A 17,840-nucleotide genomic window follows, 5' to 3' on the forward strand; every position below is an offset into this window, starting at 1 on the left:
TTACAATATTAACCGTGCACATTCATGAGCATGGGAAACTATTCTATCTTCTGAGATCTTCTTCAATATTTTTCATCAGAGACTTGAAGTTCTTGTCATACAGAACTTTCACTTGCTTGTTTAGAGTCAACCTGAGGATTTTTTATTATTTGTGACTATTTTGAAGTCTGTCATTTCCTTAATTTCCCCTCAAACTGTTTATGCTTGAAGTAGAATGCTTCTGATTTGTTTGAGTAAAGTTTACATCCAGCCACTTTGCTGAATTTTTTTTGTCAACTGAAGGAGTATTCTGGTGGAATGTTTGGAGTCACCAAATATACTATCACATAATCTAAAAATCGTGATATTTTAACTATTTGCTTTCTAAATTTTTCCATTTTGCTCGTGTTTTTGTCTATTTTTTGTGGATAAGACTTCCAGTACTATATTGATGGAGTAAGTAGAGATTAGGCAACCTTTCTAGTTCGTGATTTTTGTGGTATTGCGTCAGGTTTCTCCCCATTAAGTTTGATGATGGCAACTGTTTTTTGTGTTTTTGTTTTGTTTTGTTTTGTTTTTTGTTTTTTTTTCTTGTTTTGTTTTGTTTTTGCTTTTGTTTTTGTAATATTGCTTTTACTATGTTTAAGTATGGGCGTTGAATTCCTAATATTTTCCAAGACTTCTAACATGAAGAAATATTAGTTTTTTTTTAATTTTTATCACCATCTAAAAAGATGATTATTTGTCCCACCCTCGGGAGTTTATTTACATAATTAATTCTTCTATATGCTGACATCCAGTTGAACCATAATTTCTTGAAAATTCTGTCTTTTTTCATTTCATGGTTTTAGCACCTTTATCAAAGACAAAGTGGCCATAGGCATGTGCATTCATTTCTGAATCTTCAGGCAAGTACATCTGGTGAAATTTTCAATTACCATGGATGGAGAAACCAAGACATTCCATTACAAAGCCAAATGTACACAATATCTTTCCACAAATCCAACCCTAAAAATGATAGTATATGGAATCTTCCAACACAAGGAGGGATACTACACCTTAGCAAAAAGTAGGGAATTAATCTTTGAACAAACCAAAAAATGATAACCACACAATTGTACTTACATTTTTACCAACAAAAATAACAGGAACCAACAGTCCATTTCATTTAATATCTCTTATCATCAATGTACACAATTCCCCAATAAAAAGACATAAACTAAGAGACTGAATACGTAAAGAGGATCCAAGTTTTTGCTGCATACAGGACATACACCTTAGAGACAAAGACAGAGTATCTCAGGGTAAAAGGATGGAGCAAAATTCTAAGCAAATGTTCCCAAGAAAAAAGCTGGAGTAGCCTTTCTAATATTGAACAACATTGACTTTCAACAAAAAGTTATCAAAAATGACAAGGAAGGGAACCATACTTTTCAAAGGAAAAATAATACTAAGATGAACTTTCAATACTGAACAACTATGTTTCAAATGCAAGGACACATAAATTCATAAAAGAAACATAACTAGAGCTCAAAGCAAATATTGCACCACACACAATAAATTGTTGGAGACTTCAATTCTGCACTCTCATCAACGGACAATTTATGGAAACTGAAACTAAACTGATATGGTTAAAGTAACAGAAGTTATTTTAATAACTTAAAAAATCCAAATGGATTTAACAGGTATTTAGGTAACATTTATTCCTAAATCAGAAGAATATACCTTTTCCTATGCACGTAATTGTAACTTCTCCCAATTTGACCATACAATCATTCACATAACAGGCCTCAATTGATACCAGAATATTGAAGTAATCCTATGCATCCTATCAGATCACAATGGACTAGGCTTGCTGTTCTATATTTTATTATTTTTTGTATTTGTTTAAATTATTGATGATTTATTTATGTGGTATTTTTGAAAATCATCTTTCTTGATAGTTTGTCACTATGCAATAAAGACTGGGTTAAACCTAGTGGTAGTTTTTTTTTCCATTTTTGCCTCTACAGTAGCAAGAGTGTGTTCTCCATTCCAATCTTGGTTTATAAACTACATTTTGAGTAAACTCTTTGTGCATACATTGCATTTAATGTTTTCCTCTTTGTTTGAATATATATTTGTATTATCTAACCTTACAAATTTGTAATTTTATAATCAAATTTTTAATTTCATAACTTCTGATTATAACTTTTGATCTCATTTTGCTTATATTTTTTCTCTATTTTAATGCATTTTTTAATTGTGAATATTTTTCCCTCTTTATGTATGTTCATGCCTTTATGAGATTTTGTTATTGTTTATCAATGGAAAAATGCAATTTATTCCCAGCAGCAGGCATACATGAAGGAGAATACAAGAGTTAATTAGCTATTTCAATAGGATGGATTACTTATTAAAAATAAGAATCTCTGAAACAAAGAACAGTGATGAATTTCACATTACCCTTCCCCAATGATCCAAGCATGCAATAATGCCAGGTAGTGTGCTGTGGTCATGTGGTGGTGGGAAATAATTTATGGAACAATAAAACCACATACCAGAGAAAATTTAAAGAATCACTTTCCCCCTACACACAGATACATAATGGGATTATAGGGTGGACAATAAAATGAATTGAAGTAGAAGTAAACAATTATGTTGCTACAAGAAAGTGATGTCAAGGAAGAATTTCAAACCATGGTCAACTATATAATTGTGAACTTTTTTACCCAAAATTGTGGGTTTTTTCCAAGGACAATAATAGCTGGGCTGAACCCACCTTTTTTATCTATAAAAAGTGTGGAACCATTTCCCTAATGGGAATGATGAAGACAAAAAACAAAATCAATAACAAAAGGGTATATTAATAGAAGCAAACCATTAACACAAACTACCGTTAACAACTTTACGTTCTAACCAGAAAAGGCACCAAAACTAAAGTCATATTTGAGCACCCTATGTGAAGACAAAAGTGAGTGGGACATGGTCTTTCTTCCTTTCATGTTTTTCAAGTACTTTACAGAAAAAGGAAACTCCGACTGCTTTTCCATGATTTATTAAAGGTTTTTATAGCCCTCATGTATTAAAATACCATTTGAAAGTATTGATAGCTGCTTTCTAGGTTTTTTCCAAGTTCACAAACATCTTGGACAAAAGTTCCAAAATGTAACTAGGTCCAACTCTGGGCTGAAAAACTATGACAAGGCAATAATAACAGATATTTTCAAGGCCCAAGCACTATAGTACTATACTATTGAGTTCAGTGATCCAAATTAATTCAAATAGCTCAAGACAGTAGGAAGATACATCTATAAAAGGGTTAGAAAAGTGTAGAAGAATCAAGTCCTTCCTCGTATATGCCAGAATTTACAGTTCTGCAGTAAGTCCTAAGAGGCAGTATTCAAGTAGCAATGGGAAGAAAGAACTCAGGACAAGACAGGAAGATAAACTAGCATGGTGGGTTTATGTAAGAGAAATACTTAGAAATGAAAATGTCTTGTAAAATTAAAAAGAGTTTTTTTTCATTATTTTCTCGTTCAATCAAAACAGACATCCATGAATAATTCTCCTCTAAGGCTTTCATAAAACAGGTTAAACAAAAATTAATATAATCATTTAAATGTTTGAAAATGAAACAAAAGAAAAATAACTTTCATATGTTACAGAGCAGGATCACAGGGAAATGAGATGAATCTTGTCAAGATGAAACCTAGAGTGACAAGCAGGATCCAGAATTAAGAACTGCATGAGAAAGGCAGTGGAGTAGTGACAGGAACATTGTCAGTCCTGACAGATAAGGCTGGGCCCTTTACAGGGGCACAGAATGAGGTAAGAACGTATTTCAAGTAAAGCAGCACCTTTCCTTTCTTTCACCTCAAGTATCCCATCCCCCAAAAAAACCCATTTTGATAATAATACAGAAGTGTTATGGTATGTCACTCACTTCCCATTTGCTTTTAACCCTCTCTCCGAATTCAGGAAATATGAACATTTCAAATTTCCAAGAAGAAAAATTCATCGCCAGGTATATGGATGTCCTGAGGACCAAGTGACAAATTGAAATATGTGAGGGCTGAGAAGGTGGAGACTGTCTCATTCCACAGAGCAGAAATTGTGACTGCCCAAGTTAAGAAAAGATAAGGCAACCCTAACAGGTAAACTAGTTCTCATAACATTAAACTTATTTACATTATTCTTAACTATACTTAGTTCAAATCACTTTCCAGCTCAATCTTCATTTTGAAAGATGCTGATCTTTCCTGCAGTGTGTCTGTACCATCTTCTCTTCCTAGTATTGACTTTCATTATGGGGATAATAGATGATTGTGGCTGCATAGGTGATGTTTTTATTTCTATATATCACTCTCTTTACATACTATATGTGTAGTAACATTTAAGGAGTTTCATTTGGAGAAGGTATGAATGATTGATCTAATATATATAGTTTAAAACTCTATTGAGATTATTTAGAAAATATCAGGTATCCATTCTCTGTAAATAATTGCTTATCTCATATAATAAAGAAACAATAAAATTTTATTCTAGTCAAAATAATTCTCTATAATTTTTATAACCATAGATGCAGAAGAACATTAAGATAATGTGGAATATTAAATCAGTTGAACTGCATGTTCATTAATTTAAGACTAACGAGAATCATTGAGATGTTTCTGGAACATATATAGGAACAAAAAACAAAGCACTGCATAAATAGTGGCAGAAGAACAGCGTCATTTTGTTAAATGTTGCTTACCTTCAGATCCACTGTTTTCTTTTATTTAGTAAAAATTCAATTTAAATACTCTTCGTCAGTGTTTTTCATCCTGTCATTGGCTCTATTTTCAAAGCTCCATACCATAACTAGCATGATTATTAAATTTAAAACCAAGAATTTTGCGTGTGTCAACCACTTTCTCCATTTCCTTATTTGTGGTTTATTCTGTTCCCAATGGCCATGTTGTGTTGAAGTCAGGAAGAATTTCTGGCTCATTTGATGAAAATTTTCTGAAATCATATATGATTCATAGTTGTAAAATGATGTGCATATGTTTAATAGTACTGGATATTATAGTTAAAATCATCTGGGTAAGGAATTTTTGCAGGAATATCATAACACGCTAAAATACTAAAGAGAATCCGTAGAAGAGCTAGATATTTATTAAATATTTTTACTCTTCTAGAGTTTGTATATTTACAAAATATGAGCAAATCACTTCTTTCTGTGAAATTCACATTCAGGAGTTATTACATTCTAATCAAACTCCTGTATCTGCTCCCATAAAGTTGGATTAAATGCTAATTGCAATCCAAAATGTTTGCAGTAAGAAAATGGGCAAATTATATGTCTGCATGTACTAAACAAGTATGTAATATAAGCATAGTTTTGCTCTTAATGAAATAAGAACTTCTAGATGTAATGTGAAAAAATACATCTATTAAAGTAAATTTTTTGTTATATAACAGCTATTAATTCATGGTCTGAGTAATGGCTTAAATTACCAAACCTTGAACAGTAAAGAGGAATTTCAAGTGAGTTAGGGGTTCTCTCAAGCATCTTCAATAAATCGAACTAAAATATATTCTTTTAAAATTCTCCTAAATACAGTTATCATGAAATATTCCAGATCACAGTAAATAACTCCAACATATTTTCATTTGCTGAAAACAAGACATTGTCTTTCTTTCTTCTGGCCCTCCCCATAATCAGTCTACTACCAAACACAAAAATTTCCAAAATAGCTGTCTAATAGGAATCTTTTTCTTCATCACAGACACTACTTCCAGATTGATTTCAAAAACATCCTTCAAATCATTCTGTGTATCATTTCATAATACATAAGTAACCAGAGTCCCTGAGTATGTACATAGACAGTTAAACAAACTTATTTAAAACTATTCAATGATTTCTTAGACATTTTCCATAAAATTTACATCTCTCATATTGTTTCTGTAAGCCCATATGTGATATGTAAGCTTCAGCTTTATTTGCTCCTCTCTTCCATCACTTAATCTATACAAACTACTTTCATATTTACTTTTTGTATATGTCAAGCTCTTTTCCTTTTATTGACCATATATTTATAGTAATATTGCCCGAAATATAGATCAATTATTTTTCATCTAATTTAACTTAGCTGTCATTTCCTTAGGACAATCTCCATGATCTTATTTCTAAGATAGATTCTTCAGTTATTTGCATACAATCAAATGCTACACACTGATTTATGCATTTCTTTCTTTCTTTTTTCTTATATCGTAATGCATTTTTTATAAGAGAAAGCTCATAATACTTTTTATTCAGTCCTAACCTATACCATCATTATGGAGCCTGGTATATTAATGGAGACTTAGTATTTATTTCCTGATTCAGTATGTTGTAATAATAAACTTTATACTATTCTTCGTTTTAATGAATATGCATTCCATGCATTGGATAAACCATCATGAAGTATTTATGTGAGTTCTTCAATATATTACAATTCAATGACCTAGATGACATTGTCTAAACATTTTTATTTGTCAAGGATAATCTATTTCACATTCAACAGCAAAGCTTTATTGACTGAGCAATTATCTCAGCTAAGAATACATTTGACATGAAAGAAAAAGATACCTAATTTTAATTGATAGCGCCCATGTAAAAAAAAGCCAGGTCCCAATCATCTGTGGTCCAATCTCTGAAAATAAAAAGAGATGATCTTTTCTAGGAGCTTACTGGTCACGGAGTCAAATTTCATTTGTGAGCTGTTTCAGTGAAAGATTAAAAACCAAGAGGACACAAAGCAGTGTTTACAGAGCTGAACCTGGACATCATCTCTCTCTCCCCATGTCCCACCTGGAAATGGCTGGACTTCCAGGAGTGCTGACACACTCAAGATCACAGGATAGACTATCACTTTTCAGGGGGAACTGCCTGGAGCCCTCAGAACCCAGTAACAAAGGGGCAGTCTGTTACAGGATAATTATGGTTTCTATCTATTCCTTGTCGCTGAACCTGATCCACAGCTCTTGGTACACAAGATCCTTCAGGAGAGAGATAGTGTCCATATAGGCGTACAGGAGGATCAATCCATTATCAGAGACAGTAAAATCAGCTAATCCCAGAGATAACGAGATGGCAAGAAGGAAGTATAATAGCCTAAGCAATATAAACCAAGGTTACATGACATCATCAGAACCCAGTTCTCACACCAACACAAGGGTAGGATACCCTCAACACAACAGAAAAGAAAAAGAAATGTTTGTAGTTTAAATCACTTAACATGATGTTGTTAAAGGATTTTAAGAAGAACATAAATAATTCCATCAAAGAATTAAAGGACAACAAATGTAAAGAGATAGAACCCCTTATAGAGGAAACACAAAAATCCCTTAAAGAATTACAGGAGACCTTAAGGAGACCATAGACAAATGGATGAAACTAGAAAATATCATCCTGAGTGAAGTAACACAAACACAAATAAACACACATAGAATGCTTTCAATTGTAAGTGGAAATTAGCCCAAGAGCTCAGAATATCCACAATAAACTCACATACACTCTGCAGCTCAACAAGAAAGGACAAAGAGGGCGGCTTCAATCCCAATTAGAAGGGGGAAGAAAATTATCACGGGAGGCACATGGAGGAAGGACTCTGTGTGGGAGAGGGGAGTGAAATGGAAATACAGGAGAGCAGGATCAGATGTGGGAAGAGACAGGAGAGAAGCACAGAGGACCAGGAGAATGAGTATAGAAAGAAGGAACAGTGGAGGATGGTGTAACCTCTAGAATGTCCCAGATACTAGGGATGCGACAGGTTCCCTGGACCCAACAGTGATGACATTGGCCAACACACACAACAACAGTGAGATTGACCTGAAGACACCCCCTGCAGTAGATAGACATGACCACAGTGTAAGGATGGGACACTCACCCATCTCTTATTAAATTAGAGTTATCCGTGTCTATTGAAATGCAGGGTAAATATGGAGCAGAGGCTGAAGGCAAGGCCATCAGGAGATCTGCAGACACCAAACCGGACACTGTTGCCGATGCTGAGATGTGCTTGCAAACAGGAGTCTGGTGTGGCTGTCCTCTGAGAGGCTCTGCCAGCAGCTGACTGACACAGATGCAGATATTCACAGCCAAGCATTGAACTGAGCCTAGAGATCCCAATGGACGATGTAGGGGAAGGGCTGAGGGAGCTGAAGGAGACTGTAATTAACAACAATGTCCATTACCCAGACCCCTCAGGGCTCCCATGGACCTAACCACCAACCATAGAATATACATGGTCTGGTACCCTACGTATGTAGCAGAGGACGGCCCCATCTCACATCAGTGGAAGGGGAAGCACTTGGTCCTTTGGATGCTTGATGTCCCAGAGAAGAGCGATTCAGAGAAGAGTGATTCTAGAGGGATGAGGAAAGAATTATTGGGAGATTTGGGGAGCCCCCCCCCTTAGAGACACAGAGGAGGAGTATGCGGTCGTGGAGTTTATTAACAGGAACTGGAGAGGGGTTAATATTTGAAATGAAAACAAATACAATGATGAATAATACTAATAATAAAAGAGTGTTATTTTCCATACATTATTTTACAGCACAGGTTAGGTTGGAACATTTATTGTTGCCTAGATGTGTATTTCTTCCTACAGTACCTGATATCTTCTTTCTCTGAGGGGTGTAGCCTTAGATCTTCCTCTTCATTCAAAGAAGGCATAACACTTAACTCCTTTCTCCAAGCAAAGGTGATTGTAGATATGTATGTAAAAGGCAGGAGGCATTTGTACAATCTAATTGGAGGTCACCAAAAGAATTATTTACAAGCAAAGCTTGTAACACAAACTGTTTGTGTTCAATCAACTTACCAGTATTGAAAGCATCCCAGGACTTCTGTCCAGGCAACTGCATATGATGTCAAGACACATTTAGAATTTCAATATATGTGACTAGAGAAAATACTTTCCATTGTTTATCATATTCAATATTTCAAAAATATCATCACAGAATGAATATTAAAAGCTTTATGAAAAAATTAGTGAGTGATACATCAAGGCCGAAGCATCACAGTAACACCTGGAAGTCACATGGAATTCTAATATCAATCCCATGCATTCTGTGCTCTATTCACATCCTATCACATATTCATTCCCTAACACAGACCACCAGTGATTTTCTAGTCCCTGCAGTCTCTGAGGAGCGAGGGTCTGGATCAGCCTTTCCCATTCAGTTATGAGGCTCCAACACACGTCCCTGCACCAAAGCTGGTGTAAGAGGCGCTTGACAGCACAGTCTCCGAAGCGCCCTTTGCCCTTTCCATTCATGTTGCTCCTTCAGGAGTCACTTGTCACGACCCCTGACAGTGTGCACAAAACAGGTAGCACTCCGGACTCAAAGGAAGACAGTCGACAGGTTCCTCCTCATTCAGAAAGCTTGGATGATCGCCCGCTACTACAAGCAGAACTGACAAGTGAGGCATCTCCTGGCTGGGACGTGCAGACCTCAGGGCTGCCCCGTGCAGACCTCGCGAATGCCCCGTGCAGACCTCGCAACTGCCCCGTGCAGACCTCACAACTGCCCCATGCAGACCTCACGACTGCCCCGTGCAGACCTCGCGACTGCCCCATTCAGACCTCGCAACTGCCCCGTGCAGACCTCGCAACTGCCCCGTGCAGACCTCAAGACTGTCCCGTGCAGACCTCGCAACTGCCCCGTGCAGACCTCGCGACTGCCGCGTGCAGACCTCGCTATTGCCCCGTGCAAACTAGAGGACAGCCCCTCTCGAGCTTTGGTTGTTTCCTGAGATCAATGGTCACTCGAGATTTCCCTGCTTTGCCTTCCGGACTTGTCCACAGTTCTCGGGAGAGAGAGAAATACTCAAAGGATACAGCTCGACTGATGCTCACCATGACTCACCACTGCCGAGTACTTTCACTGCCCCTTCACGTGGTAGTGTTTAGAGAGGACAGAGAGCCTCATCCCGGACTTTACCCTCTGACAATGCACCAGCGATTTCCCAGCCTCCATGGCCTGGGAACCCCTTCAGAATCCCCCGAGATGATTATAACCCCGGACTGCAGCAGGGGAATCAGTGGAAGGATTCCCAGCCGCCACAGCCTCGAAGCCCATTCAGTGTCCACCAAGCGGATTATAACACCGGACTCCAATGGGGGAAGCACTTGAAGGGTTCCCAGCCTCCGCCCCCTGAGACCGCCTTCAGGGTCCCCCAACCGGATTATAACATCCTACCCCAACGGGGGAAGCTCTTGAACAGCAGAGACCCGAGCGACTTTCCACCTCTGCGACGGACTCGGCACAAGTTCAGATGCCCAAAACCCTATGAAGACCAGAGATTCAAAAAACCTGAGCTCGTGTTACAGAAATGCTGCAGAAACTCAAAGATCATATAAAGGCTTCAGTCAGTAAGAGGGCCCTAGACCCCTGAAATGAACTGACAGAGAAGAAGAAACGGACAGTTCCACTTCCTCTGAGGGTTCCTGAGGGCATGAGTAATCCACTGACCAAGGATAGCAGATCACTGAGTAACCCACTTGCATAATATATATGTCGTATGTATCTAGTATGTGTATAGTATGTATGTGTGTAATATATGTGTATATATGTTGTATGTATGTATGTATGTATGTATGTATGTACACCCATGGGCAAAACATGAGCAGGAAGTGGATTTCTCAAATTTCTAATGCTTGCAGTCTTCTAACGTTGAGGCCCAGGTGAACGAAATGAATTGTGGGCAGTGCCTCACACAGACAGATCTTTATGCCTATTTTCTTGGCTTTCGATGATGTTTAAAATGTGGTGTTTGGGGGAAGGAAATTACAACATGGTAGCAACAACGATCCATCCTGTGTCTCTGTTAAGGTTTGTTTTATTCAAAGTGACAAACGCTCCTCCCATGACTCCATATTGAAGGACGTGAAGAGGTGAGCTAGGTCCATGAAACGATGGCCTTAGGACCCAGGGCTGGTGGTTGTCTTCTCCAGGTTGTCCTCCAAATATATCTTGCCACCAACCAGTTAGAGCTGCGGTTCACAACCTGTGTGTGGATCATGATCCCTTTGACAAACTTCAGTCTCCAAAATGATTCCCGACTACGATTCATAACAGAAGCGAAATTACAACTATGAAGAAGCAAGAAGAATAATTGTGTCATCAAGGGTCGTAACAACATAGGAACTGTGTTAAAGGGGGCAGCATTAGGAAGGTAGATCACTGACTTATAGTCCAAGAAAGAGCGTCTAGCTATGGGCCAAATAAACAAAATACAGGATCACCAGCATGCCAGTAACACGGGATAAAATGCAAGCTGGGGAGATAGTTTTGTGGGAAGAAGTGCCTGCTGTGAAATTACCAGCACGTGCATGACAGCCCATAACCCATGATTGGAGGAATAATGACAGGACACATGGAGGGTCCCACGGCTCCAGCCACATATATAGCAGAGGATGGCATTGTCTGCATCAATAGGAGGAGAAGCCCTTGGTCCTCTGAAGGCTCATTTCCCCAGTGTGGGGGTATGCCACGGTGTTTAGATGGGAGTGGTGGGAAGAAAAGCATCATCACTGAAGCAGGGGGAGAGAGAATGGGAGAGGGGATCCAGGAAAGGGGATAACATGAAATTTAAATATATAAAATTCCAGTAAAAAAGAGACAGGAAGTGTTTACTTTCACCCATTGTTTTAGCTGGTACCATCTATCATGATGGGGAAGGCATAGCAAGTGGAGTGTGATGGTCACATTGCAGACCTTGAGGGTGTTCAGCTTTCCTTCTTTCCTTGTTTCTTTGTTTCCTTGTTTTAAATTCCACATATGGGTGTTTCCCTTGCTTTTATGTATCTGTATAAAAGATACATATACAGAAATCACATGAAACTTAGGGGAGAAAAGCAGGTATAGCTGTCAATAAGATATGGGAGGCCACATGGCTCAAGTCGGTTCCCCTCAAGACCTCATGTGTATTCATCAAGACAAGAGACAGGAGCAGGGCACAGAACTGAACAAGAATATTAAATGCTTGTGAGCCACCATGTTGGTGCCAGGGTCTGATCTCAGGTCCTCTGCAAGAGCAGTAATGGTTCTCAACTACCAAGACACCTCTCCAGTCACACACAATCATTGTTTATACAACCCCCCAAACACAGCACCACTTAATGTGTGTAAACACGAATACTAGACGTGCGGTGTGATTTATTTGTGTGAATGTTCAGTCAGTGTGATACAAACGCTCTTGTGTTCACGAATTTTGGCATCGCCGTTTTCACTTGGAGGTTCTCTTCATTCTCAGCTTTGGTGTTTACATACATCTTCAAGAGAGGAACCGCCCTGACAGCCTACCCCGGCCTCCCCCCATTTGCAGCTATGCCTACCTTTCTTCACTAATTGAAACACCACCTCAGACTCTACTCTTTCATTTTGTTCAGTGTAGTAGACTCTCCAAAACCATAAAATGGAATCCCAGATGCAGAGGGAAGAAGTTTTGCTGTTTGTTACTTTGTTTGCTTTTAGTTGCTTTTTCCCACTTCCACTGGTTTGAACTTGTGTCCCATTCAGTGGCAGGTACTTAATTCAGCCAGCATTTTGAGAAAGGCTGTGGGTGGAGTGTGATAAAAGGAAAAGTACTGAAGAGAACTCACTGGGATTTTGACGATTAATACAAAGTGTTTATTGACTTGATTTTTCAGTTACACAGAACCCTGGACAGCACTGACTCAAACTCAAACTTCACATCTGACAAATTGCTCGAAGGAACTAAAAATCCTTAAATACAAAATTGATCCAACAAAAAAAGCCCTAAGTTGTAATGAATGACCCTCTATAAAGAGAAACATTAAACTTTTTTTTAAATAAATTGATGATTTTGATGTTTTTGTTTAACAATTTCATATACTTATATAATTAGTTTTAGTCCATTCCTTTCTGTATTTGTCTTCCCAATTCCCCTCCCTCATCCCCCTCCCTCATTCTCCCATTCCCATTCTTCACTTCTCCCTTGCTTCCTCCCTCATCCTCCTCTGTCATCCCCTCGGTCAACCCCTTCACTCACGCCATTCCCACTCCAATTGGCACCGATATTCTGACTAACTCCCCCCTCCTATTTCATGTCTCCTTTCTGTGTGTATTCCCTAAGTTTAATTAGTTACATGAGTACAGAGGTATTGGACAGAACAACTTATCTATGGGTACAGGAATGAAGAAGGGAGTGAAGCAGAAATTTCTGGTTTCTTTGGAGACTCAACTGTGTCATGGATGTTGGTCTGGAAACTGTCTTAGGAAAGGATGCTTTGCTGAGAACAAACACATGGTGTTTCTGGTCGATGCCTGGGAAAAGGGCATGTGATATTTAAAAAGGGTACCCTGGACAACAGTGGGCAACACCACGGCATTGGCTTGCCTTGCCACTCTTCGCTGATGCTCAATGGACTTTGATGACGCTGGTCTTCATGGACCATGCTGTGGCATTGGTTCACCTTTCCTTCCTCACTGACCATTGTTTGTCATGACTTTGAAGAGAAAATAGCTCCAGAGAACTTCTTGTGGTGACATTATGGTGGCTTCTTGCTGCCTCCTGGAACCCATGCCAATTGGAAGAGCTCAGCAATTTCTTCTGGGTTGAACTATCCTTGGTGATTCATGAATGGTTTTTGCAAGTAGATCGACCTACCTCTGCTGATTCATGTCAACTGAACTGATATCCTGATGATGAAGATTGAAATCGCCCCAGAGAACTATTTCTAAGAAGGTCCACATCGTCCTTTGTTTGCCCTATTGTCCTTTCCTTCCCACTACCTCTGGTGGGTGGTGGGCTAGAGGAAGGTTAAAGGGTTTAAGAACTCTTACTAAAGTAGGTCTTGAAAAATCTAAGCCTGCAGGATAGAACCCCTCCTCCAATAAATGTTGATTGCCAAGGGAGGGGAGGGTCTTCATGGCCTTTCCCATCTGTAATGAAGTGTTGAGGGGCCCAGTCTTGTGCCCGTGACCATAGCCGCCATCTGCTTAAGAGTTCAATGACTAGGTCCAATCTAAAAGATGTCCTTTTGCTGTCCCCTTCCCCATCTTCTGGTTCTTACATTCCTTCCACCCACTCTCTCATGATGTTCTCTGAGCTGTGGAGGAGAAGACTTAGCTGTCCTATTTCCACCTGAACAGTCCAACTGCACTGATTCCCAGCACTTTGTCCAGCTGTACGTCTCTGCCCATGGTAGTCAGAGGCTTCTCTGATGAGAGCTGAGTGCAATGCTGATCTATAGATACATATATGGACGTTTGGAAGGAAGTTTGAAAATGTATTTATAATTAGGTTCTTTCATAGGGCTTATATCACCCTAACCATAGGTTCTTGAACAGTTTACAGAACCTGGTTTGTATGCCTTGTATCCAATTGGAAAGCCACTGGTTACTACCATGACTGTGATGCCACTAACACACATCTTGCCTGACAGTTTAGCTTGAATGGTTCACCCCCGAATAAGGTCGTTGGTGATTTTCGCCCATGGAAGCCTACATAGCACTTTCTTGAACCAGGAAGGCAAGCCATTATAGAGGAGGCATCCACCTCAGCTTCAGATTGACTCCGATGAATACCCTCACCAAGGCCAGCTTGGGAAAGGAAATCTTTATTTCATCTTTTCTGTTCCAGCCCATCATCAAGGAAAACCAAGACAGGATTGTGAAACAGGAACTACAGAGACTGCTCACTGGCTTGCTTCTAAGCTCACATTCAACTACCTTTACAGAGTCCAGACCCACCTGCATAGGGTGGTGCTGCCCACAGTAGACCAGGCTCTCCAACATCAGTGAACAGTCAAGGAAATGCCACTTGGACATAGTCAAGGCCAATCTGATGGAGGAGGCTCCCAGAGGGAGGTTCTTTCCTCCAAGACTAGCCATCACAAGAAATCAATGAAAATAAAAAAAGAAGAGAAATCAATATCTTCAGGGTGAACATGGCTTATCCATGGAGGGTGCCTCCATTTGAACTCAACAGTTGATCTCGTAGATATATCCTGTAACACAACGTTTTATAACCCCTCTCACCAAACTCTGTTCTAACCTAATCACCTAAGGGGAGATGGAGTGGAAAGTAAGTTTTAAAAAAATAATTGGAGCAGAAGGAAATGCTTCTTGGAAATAAAGCAAAAAAGGAAGCATTTCTGCATCCTAGATGCTTTCCTCACATCATCTGTGCAAAGATAATGAAAACCGTTACGTTCCAGGTACCATAATTTCCAATGTTACAAATCATATAAATAATACTGCTTATCATTCATAAAACACATTGGCACTAATCGTTTTGATGTGTTTTTCTAACTCACTCCTAATGTAGATCTGATGAACTGGAATTGTTCGCCTGCTCATTTATACATGCGGGAAGTGAGGTTTAAACGTCGAGCCAATTTCCCAATACTCTAAGCTAATAAATTGCAGAGTAAGACAGCCGCACTTTCTCTGGCTTCATGCCATGGCCTCGTGAGAAATGCAAGTCAGGGTACCTTGGCAGGGAATCCCAAGGATCAGTACTTGGCAGATGAAAGTTGTCTTGGATGCAAGACTGGGAGTGAGGCTCAAGTCAGCCAAGCCCCAGCTCAGGATTCCTGAAACAGAACACCAGAATATGTTAGAGAGCGAGGAGACTAAACTAAACATCTGGGAGTCCTCAGCAGATTGTAGAGATCCAGGGCTGAGGGTTCATAATTATGTTGGTCTTTGTGGGGGTGGAAAGGAACACTTGTTTAGATCCCCACCTCCTACTATGTGCTACTACAGTGGAGGCAGTGCCTTAAGAACAAGGTTTTTTGTTTTGTTCCTCTGTGTGTGTGTGTGTGTGTGTGTGTGTGTGTGTGTGTGTGTGTGTGTACATACATGCACGTGCAGTGTATAATGTAGGGACTAATCCATTTTCTCTTCTACCTTATTCATTGAAGCAGCATTTCTCAGTCAAACCCAGAGTTCACCAATATGACTAGTCTTGACAGCTATCTTGCCCTGGGGATCTGCCCTATCTCTCCCTCCCTGGACTGGGATTCTATGTGGGCCACAAAGCCTACCCATCATTTACCTGAGACCTGTGAGCCATCTACTCAACTGCTAAGGTTCAAGTCCCGGTGTTATACCCATCTCATTTACTTTTGTTTTCTTAGTCTTTTTTTTTTTTTCCGTCTTGGTCATAATATCAGAACCAGGTTAAGGTATGACTGGCTCACTCAAACAATCACTCAAATCCCTCCACACAAATGTGTTCTAATAAGGAGGAGGACCCTGCTGACTCTCTGTTCTGTAAAGTCTGACCTTAACAGATGAGTTAAAGGATGGGATTATCCTAGTGGGTGATTGTGGATTCTGTTGTTGATGTTGATGGAAGCTGGCAAGTGAGTGGCCACAGCTGAGTCACTTATTTTAACAGATACAAAGCTGAGTGTGGTAGTGCATACCTATATTCTCAATATTCGCGAAGATCACACGTTCAAATCCAGCCTGGGCTACATAGTAAGTCCAAGGCCAACCTGGGCTACATCGTAAATCCAAGGCCAGCCTGGGCTACAGAGTAAGTCCATGGCCAGCCTGGGCTACATAGTAATTCCAAGGCCAACCTGGGCTACATAGAAAGTCCAAGGTCAGCTTGGCCTACTTACATGACTCTTCTCCAAACAACAACAGGTTTTTTTTTCCTTTTTCATTTCTGTCTCTCCGATTTTCTGTACACTGATACCAGTGCTGTGGTTTGGGGGTGTAGGCGAGAAGTTTCATCATGTCTGATGGTCCAGGATCTCCCATGCAGCACGGCAAACCAAACAGTGCAGCAAACAAGTCTGTTTCGATTTTTGAAGAAAAATATGACACATGGGAAGTGCTGTCTGAGGAAATGGCTCTAAGATGGGACAACACCTCGGGAGACTGGACTTGGATCTTGTGCTAGTTTCCTCGTGAGAAAAACAATGATGTTCTCAACCAGAGTCTGTTTTGGGAATACAGTGCTGTGCTTCCATTCAACACTGCATAATCTACATATGGCAACCCTGGAAATCTTGTCTGATATTAAACAGATTAGAGGGGAGACAAGTTGAGTATAAACACTGTCATTAAACATGATGAATAATTTTTTTTTTAAATTTTTGTCTGTGGTACCAGGTTCAGTGTTCTGCATAAACTCTAAAACATGGCAATTTCTTTTTTTTTTTCTTTTTTTTTAATCGCCAAACAGAATGGACCTTATATTTTTCTATCTAGATCTAATTGAGATAACAAAATACCATTCTTTGCTTTAAAAAAGGAAACTAATTGTGTTTCATTGGCTTTTTTTGTTAATTTCTTATTTTTAGTGTTTTGGTTGTTCATTTTAACAATTATTTTTTCATTGAATTAATCATTTTCTTATTTTCTAGTGTAGATAAAAATTTAGGTTGTTGGTCTTTGTTTATAATCTAAGAATTAGTGTTGTAAATAAAATTTCGTCTGAGCACCTTCATAGTTATATCTCACACATTTTGATGCTATGTTTCCTATCTTAGTCTTTTTTTCTTACTGCTACATAGTTTCAATAGTTCTTGACATATCTATTACTTGTGAATGTGTAACCAAATGTTTCTCGACTGGAAGTCTCCTGTTGTCTCTTATTGACGACTTCTATTTTAGTTTTGTTGTATTAGCAGAACACATCCTGTGGGGATGGAGATGCAGCGCAGTGGACAGAGTGCTCACTTGGATCTCACATCCCTCTGGGCTCCACCTACAGTACCTCATCAGCCTGGTGTGGTGGTCCATGCCCATAGTCCCATTACCAGGAGGAGAACCAGGAGTTCAACATCATCCTCGGGTGCATAGTGTGTTTGAGGCCAGTCTGGGCTACATGAAACCTGTATAAATAAATACGTCCCACAGGA

This window comes from Rattus norvegicus, chromosome 11 (assembly GCF_036323735.1).
Source record: "Rattus norvegicus strain BN/NHsdMcwi chromosome 11, GRCr8, whole genome shotgun sequence".
In the NCBI taxonomy this organism is placed as follows: Eukaryota; Metazoa; Chordata; class Mammalia; order Rodentia; family Muridae; genus Rattus; species Rattus norvegicus.